Source organism: Cavia porcellus, unplaced genomic scaffold (genome assembly GCF_034190915.1).
Source record: "Cavia porcellus strain 051 isolate PalLab524CR breed Dunkin Hartley unplaced genomic scaffold, mCavPor4.1 scaffold_16, whole genome shotgun sequence".
NCBI classification, from domain to species: Eukaryota; Metazoa; Chordata; class Mammalia; order Rodentia; family Caviidae; genus Cavia; species Cavia porcellus.
In genome coordinates this window covers 19,533,888-19,541,188 of record NW_026947499.1, presented here as the reverse complement: position 1 = coordinate 19,541,188, position 7,301 = coordinate 19,533,888, and the positions used below count along the sequence as shown (strand labels likewise).

The window sequence follows — 7,301 nt, the reverse complement described above, 5'->3', positions numbered from 1 at the left end:
CCTCATGCTTCCCTGGGAGGGAGACGAAGGGCAATCATTTTTTGTCTTTTATTAGTATACGTTTGCAGTACACCATGTTTACATTCATTGTGGGAAGTAGATACATGTACATAATACAACTTGTCCCCCTCCCACTCTTTTGTGTTTAGATTGTGTGACTCATTTATTTCACTCAGCATTTTCCAGATGCATCCATTTCCTATAAATGTCTCAAAATCAGCCTTTTCACAGCTGAGTAGTATTCTATTGTGTATAAATACATTTCCTTTATTCATTCATCTATTGATGGGTGCCCCAGCTATTTCCACATTTAGTTATTACGAATTGTGCTACTATAAATATTGATATGTGTGGATGGCTATAGTGTGATGTCTTTAGCTCTTCGAAGAAGATACCTAGAGAGGGAATAGCTGGATCAGATGGAATTTCTAGTTTAGTTCTTTGAGAACTCTCCACATTGATTTCCATATTGGTCATACTAGTTCAGGATGTAGGCAGGGTTCTTTTCACCACAGCCATGCCAGCATTTGTTATTTTTTGACTTCTTCATAATTGCTATTCTTTTTGGTGTAAAATGGAACTTTGTGTTGTTTTTCTTTCTTTTTTTTTATCGGTACTGAGGATCAAACTCATGACCGCGCACTTGCAAGGCAGGCGCTTATGCCGCTGAGCTAAATCCCCAGCCCCACTTTGTGGTGTTTTAATTTGCATTTCTCAAACCAGGCAAGCCTGGTAGTGCAATTAGAGAATTTAGGAAGTTGAGGCAGGAAGATCACCGTGACTTTGAGGCCAGCCTGGGCTCTATAGTGCGTTCAAGGCCAGCCTGGATTACATAGCGAGACTTTCTCAAACCCACCTCCCCAAGTTGCATTTCTCTAGTTGCCAAGGATGTTGAATATTTGTTCATATATTTGTTGGCCATTTGTAGTTCTTATTCTGTTCATTTCACTTGCCCAAAAAAAATCTAGAGAAAGTAATACTAAAATTCATGTGGAACCAGAAAAGACCCAGAGCACCAAAAGCAATTTTGGGCAATTAAGAACAAAACAGGAGGCATCACAGTACCGTGCTTCATTCTGGACTGCAAAGCAGCAGTGATTACAGGGCTGGCACTGGCACGGAGACAGATGTGTGCGTCCATGGAACAGAACGGCAGACACGGAAACATCTTCAACCATTTAACCTTTGACAAGGAGACCAAAAACATATAGTGGAGAGAAGACAGCAGATCCAGCAAATGGTGCTGGGAAACTGCATCTGTTTGCCCAAGATTTAAACAGCATAGCTTTCAAATTAAAAGTGAATCCGTGATCAAAACATTGAAACAGAAACACTGAACTATTAGAAGACAAAATAGGTAAAGGACTTGAAGTCATAGATACAACAAAAAGATTTTTGGGGCCTGGGGATTTAGCTTAGTGGCATAAGCGCCTGCCTGGCAAGCACGAGGTCATGAGTTCCATCCCTGGTACAAAAAAAAAAAAAAAAGATTTTTAAAACAGAACCCCAAGCAGACATAGTGGCACACGCCTATAATCCTAGCACTCAGAAAGCTGAAGCAGGAGGATCACTGTGAGGTTGAGGCCAGTTCCGGCTCCATAATGGGTTCCAAGGCCAGTCTGAACTATATTGAGAGACCCTGTCACAAAAAAAGGAAAGAAAAGGAAAGGAAAAGCCCAACTTGGTGGCACATGCCTATAATCCCAGCACTCGGGAGGCTGAGGCAGGAGGATTGCTGCAAGTTTGAGGCCAGCCTGGGCTACAAAGTGAGTTCAAGGCCAGCCTGAACTGCATTAGTGAAACTCTGTGTCAAAAAGACAAAAAACAAAACAAAAACCAAAAACAGAACTCCATTTGCCTGAGAAATAACAGCAAGAATCCAGAACAGAGACTACATCAAATTAAAAAGCCCCTGCAGCTACAAACGCACACTGCCTGCAGGGTGCTCCTCTCCGCCTGCACGCCTGGCTTGCCTTCCCGCCGAGGCTTCAGCAGACCTCACGGAAATGCCATCCCAAATGGAACACACCACGGAAACCATGATGTTTACACTGCACAGATTTGCTGGGAACAAAGGCTACTTAATGAAGAAGGACCCTAGAATGGACAAGGACTTCCCTGGATTTTTGGAAAATCAAAAACACCCTCCCTCTGGCAGTGGACACAATTATGATGGACGCGGACCAGAACCGAGATAGCAAAGTGGGCTTTCAGAGCTTCTTTTCACTAACTGCAGGTCTCACCACTGTGTGCGATGATTATTTTGTAATTCACGTGAAGCAGAACGGAAAGGAGGAGGCCGTGTTGAACATTTACTTCCGGCCTGATGACAGTTCTCCCAAAGGGCCACTTCGGTGGCTGTCCCTCAGTTTCCTCTTGTACACAGATTTCGTGAGCAGATCAGGACCCTTAGAAAATGCACAAATAACATCCACCTCTCATTGGGCAAGCAGAGAAAGGAAAATTAATTAAATCCTAGATAAGCTTTTGATTTTTATTTTCTTTGCATCCTCTTGCCCTCAATAAATAAGTCTTTTTTTAGTTCTGAATCTGAGACAGAAACAAAAAATTAAAGAGCTTCTGCACAGTTAAGGAATCAACTAGTAGCATGAAGAGAACTTATCGAATGGGGGGAAAATTGCAAGCTATTCTCAGACTCAGGAGTAATTTCTAGAATATAGGAAGAACTGAAAAATTTAGACTACCTAACATAAAAGACCCAATCAAGAAGTGGGCAAGTGAATTATTCAGAGTCATGAGTTTCATTTTGGTGTACTGGTACATGTGTCACCAGTCAGACTGGGGGGCCTTTTGTTCACTGTGATAGAAATCATGAATGAGTAACATGTAGCTCCCTTGATGTTAATGGCACCAGGCTTTGCTTGGCAGTGGTTCTCAGCCCTTTATGCCATAGCTCTTGGCAGCAGCTCCCAGCAGCCCATATAAGCTTGACAGCCATGACTGCTTTCTGGAGAAATCCCAGCAGCTTGTGCTGCCTCTCCAGGGTTCTCCACAGGTAAGTGACTATCAGCTAACTTCAGTCGGCACTGCTGGCCTTTACCAAAGTCTGTTGCCAGTTGCAGCCCATATCTGTCAGGTGCTGATGGCTCTGCCCTAGGACCCCAGAATTCTTCAGCCCTGGCAACCCCTACTCCTACCAATGTGAGCTGCTCTGCCTGCAGCATGGGAGATAAGAATCAGAGTCACTCACCTGAGTGAGGCTTTATTTGGATTGGAGCACAGAAGTAGCAGTGTTCCTTGAATGACCCAAGGATATGAGAGAGATGCTTATACAAAGCAACGCCATGCATGCCCACTTTTGCATACTTTGCTGACTTGCTCGGGAACTTTGGAAGTAATGACAGAGATGAAAGCTATCTGGAGGTTACAGGATGGAATCATCTGGGATTGGCTTGACTTTCTGTGGCCAAAATAAATAAATGCAGATAAAACCTGAAGGTAAGTGACTGGGTGCTTCATAAATGCTACTTGCACAAATGTTCAATGAGTTTGTGTCTGGAAGAATGAACAGAACCTGATACCAGGGCCTCCAGTGGAGGAGATGGGAAGCAAGTCAGGGAAGGTGGCCCTGTCTTTCCATCCGGCAGTGTCTCATGGCACATCTCTGGAGGTACAAGGTTAGCAGAGCAGGAGCTGGGACTCTGATTTAATGGATCAGGGCACGAACATTCAGAGAGGTTAAGTGACTTCCTCAGTGCCATCCCTGGACAGTAATGAATATAAAGCAGGGAGTGTAGTTTGTTCCCTGGAGACTGAGGTCCCTGAGGCCCTGGGACCACTAGATCCTACCCTAGACACAGAGTAGAGGACCTGCCTCAGTTCTTCCCCCAAGGCCTCCTGCTCTGTGGTGGCCACAGGGCAACCACAGATGTTACAGAGGGAGTACCTTACCCTGAAGAGTGGACTAGATCCTGACTCTGCTTTCAGTTCTACATTTTAATCTATGACCCCCAAGACAAAGCCTTTCCCCCAGATGAAGTCCCACTGGAGTCTAGGGGGTTCAAATTCTCCTCCCCAAAGCACTGGCCTCTTGTGGTCTGGTGACCCCCCCCCCCAACGATCAACATTCTGATCAACTGCCAAACCAACTGCCAACTGATGGTCGTATAAATAGCTTTGTTAGAACCAGCTAAACGTAGACGAATGGAGCAGTTGACCGGAGGCCTGGAGGTGGCCTGCTGGGCTGGGGTTTAGACTGTTGTGGGAAAATTGAGTTAACAGTAGCCAAGAGTTGAGGAGAAGACAGGAAATTTTATTGAAGCTAGCTGGTTCCAGAGGAGTAATCTCCAAATCTGAGGCACTGATTACAGACAGGTGGTCTTATTTAGAGGGTGGCAAACAGAAGTTACAAAAACAAGATGAGCTTTAGCTGAAGGCCATGGCACAGTGAAACTCTTCTGGTGAGCACAGTTGAGCAAAGTTGTTCCTAGCACATTCACAGAAGTCTCACTTTGATGAGTAGTGGTATGATTTAGCTGAGTTCGGTGGTAGAGAACAGAAGGGCTGCAGCTTCATTGAACAAAATGGCTGAGGTGAGGTCAGGATTTCTGTTTCAATACTGCGTACAAATCTTTGGGCTCCTAGTGCCTCACTGACTTAAGATCGGACTGGCTGCTGAGCAGGTAGATTGAGGTCTTCCTGAGACCAGGCGGGGGCTGCAACTACTCTGAGCCAGCACCTCCTCGCTTGTGTCCCCAAAACTTCAGTCCCTGCTATGCGAACTGCAGTCTTTGCTCTCTCCGACCTCTGCTGTGTGACTTCTTAGGCACAGAGCCTGAGGTGGGGCTCTTGGAAGGGTTCATGGCTCCCCTAATGTTGGCCAGTTGCCCACTTCCAAGCTGTATAACTTCTACTGGGCGTAGGCAGGTGATTTCCTTGACCCCGGATTCTTTTTCTGATATATTCTATATTTGAACTGCCTGTCTTTACCCTTGAGCCATGATCTTGGAAATGTTGATGTGCTAATATCTCCTCAGGTGCTGTTTCTGGTCTTCGTTCCCTAGCTACCTCAGAGGGGCTATATCCGACATAAGTTTAGGCAGAAGGTTCTTGCAGCGGGGTGCAAACTTAAAAGTGCCCACTTGGGCTGAGTATGGGGGGGCACAGCTCTATTAATAGGAGGCAAGACTGTGGGAGGATCAGGGGCTGGTATCTGGTGGCCAGGGATCAGAGCTCACCTAGATTCCCATTTTCTTTCTCATTGCTGAGACAAAGTACCCATCACCTTCAAGTTAAAAGAGGAGAGATTTATTCTGGTTCACAATCTGTAGAGGCTTCCAATAGTCAACTGGTATCATGGCGGGATGGCATTGCAGGGAGCCGTGAGGTATCAAGACAGGAGGAGAGATATATATCCTTCCAGGCCACATCCACAGTGACCCATCTCCTCCACCAGGTTTCATCTCCCAACATCACACCCAACTATAATCCCATCAGTGGACTAATCCAGTGATGAGTATCACACACCCACGACCCATCACCTCCCAGAAACCATACCTAAGGTGCATGAAGGTCGGGGTGGGGGAACTAGATATAAACCATAACATCCGTGAGCCCAGGAGAGGGACATCCCCACGTCCTGTCATCAATCCCCTTCTCTACTGTGCAGAGGGCCTGATTCTTAGTCTTATGCTGTGACTAATGGGACAGTGTCTGGTGCTTCATACAGGCACGCATGCGTTCAAATTTTAAAAGTCTAGAGAAAGGAGCCAGACATGTCGGGTGGCTCCCTCCATCCAGGAAGCTTGGCTGGCTGCAGGGAACAGCACAGAGAAGCTTACTTCCCAGCCTGTGGGTGGACTGTGCAGTGTAGCCCAGTGAGTGTGTCTGTCCTCACTCCTGCCATCTCCCATCAGCCCTGTTGGTAAAGTGACTTGTCCAGAGTGTCACCTGGACAGCAGATGAACCCAAAATGGGTCCACAGAGTTGGGGGAACCCGTGGCCTCCACATCATGCTCTGGACTCCTGAACCAGGGGCTCCCCTTATCAGTGTCTCAAATTTTGTCACCCTGATTTCACTGCAGGTAGAGAAGGGTCTTGCTTTCATGACTCACATTTCTTCACTACTATTTTTTTCTTGTCTTCTTGTTACCAAACATAAGATCAGTGACACGCCGTCTCCTCAGTCTGACTACCATGTTTCAGCATTCCACATGTATGCCTTTACTGCTCAGTAATTCACCTTGCTGTCAAATGGCCAAGCCTCCATGTCTCTGGAATATGCATAAAGGAAAATTCAAAGGCCTCATGTGGACATATTAGAACTTCTTTCTTTAATTGGTGAAAATATATAGATAGATAGATATCCATGTAAGTGTGTGCACTACATATCTCTATACATATGTGAAATTATTATAATTTATTTTAAAAGATTGGGTCTAAATAGGTTTTCTTTTGAGTTTTTGCTTATTGAACTCCTGTTGTTGACTCATTTGTTGGCTGGCCTTACTATCCTCCTGGGCCCTCATCTCTATACTACTCTTCCAATGCCAATGTCTCTTGGACAGGACGAGCTCTCTGATCTCCAGCACACGACGGGCACGCTCTCTGGTCTCCAGAACACTTCCTCTGCCTCTAGTTCCAAAACCCTCAGCAGAGGATGCATTTATCGTTCTCTTCCTCTAAGAAGCAGACGTTATGTCTATGACTTTTTCTGTGCACCATGGACTGTTTTTCTCAACCCTTCCTTCACCACCTGGTTGCTTTCTCTGAAAAATGCCTTTAATTTCCTTTTTCCTTGTCAGCCTGCAGCAGTCATAGTGTTCTGCAGTCTAAGAACCCAGGAGGATATACTAAAGAGAAACTCCAAACACTCCAAGAAATCGGGGATGCTTTCCTACATGGGGAACACTTGCTATGGACTGGGGTTCTGTTGGGCTCTGCTGGGCTCTGTGGAAGTTTATGACAACCAACTGCACACATTGAATGACTGTTTTATGCCTGGATAATTTTAGGTACTTGGGAAATAATAAATTCTCATACTGCTCACTCCTTGACATTTCCTGAGCCATTAGAAATGGTGAACACAAGTTTAGAGGGTACTGTGTTGTTCAAATCCCCTAGCTGGCAAGTTTGGGCCAGAGGACAGGACACAGGCAGGGGGCATGAAATGAAGTCGATAGGGAATCTGATTTGTTCTTTTCATGTTTAAATGACCCAACAAAAAGAAGTACCATGCCCCTCTATTCAGAGTGTGCTATATTTGTGACCATGCTTTACTCTGGTATACAAACATGTTCTTTCCCAGATGGCCAGACCTTTCCTACCTTTGTCATAGCAAG

At 45.5% G+C, this 7,301-nt stretch overlaps 1 pseudogene; it reads left to right on the top strand.

Annotated features, from left to right (window-relative positions):
- Positions 1 to 1,205: 1,205 nt before the first annotated feature.
- On the top strand, positions 1,206 to 3,467 carry LOC134470792 (protein S100-A10-like; annotated as a pseudogene).
- The last annotated feature ends 3,834 nt before the right edge of the window (positions 3,468 to 7,301 follow it).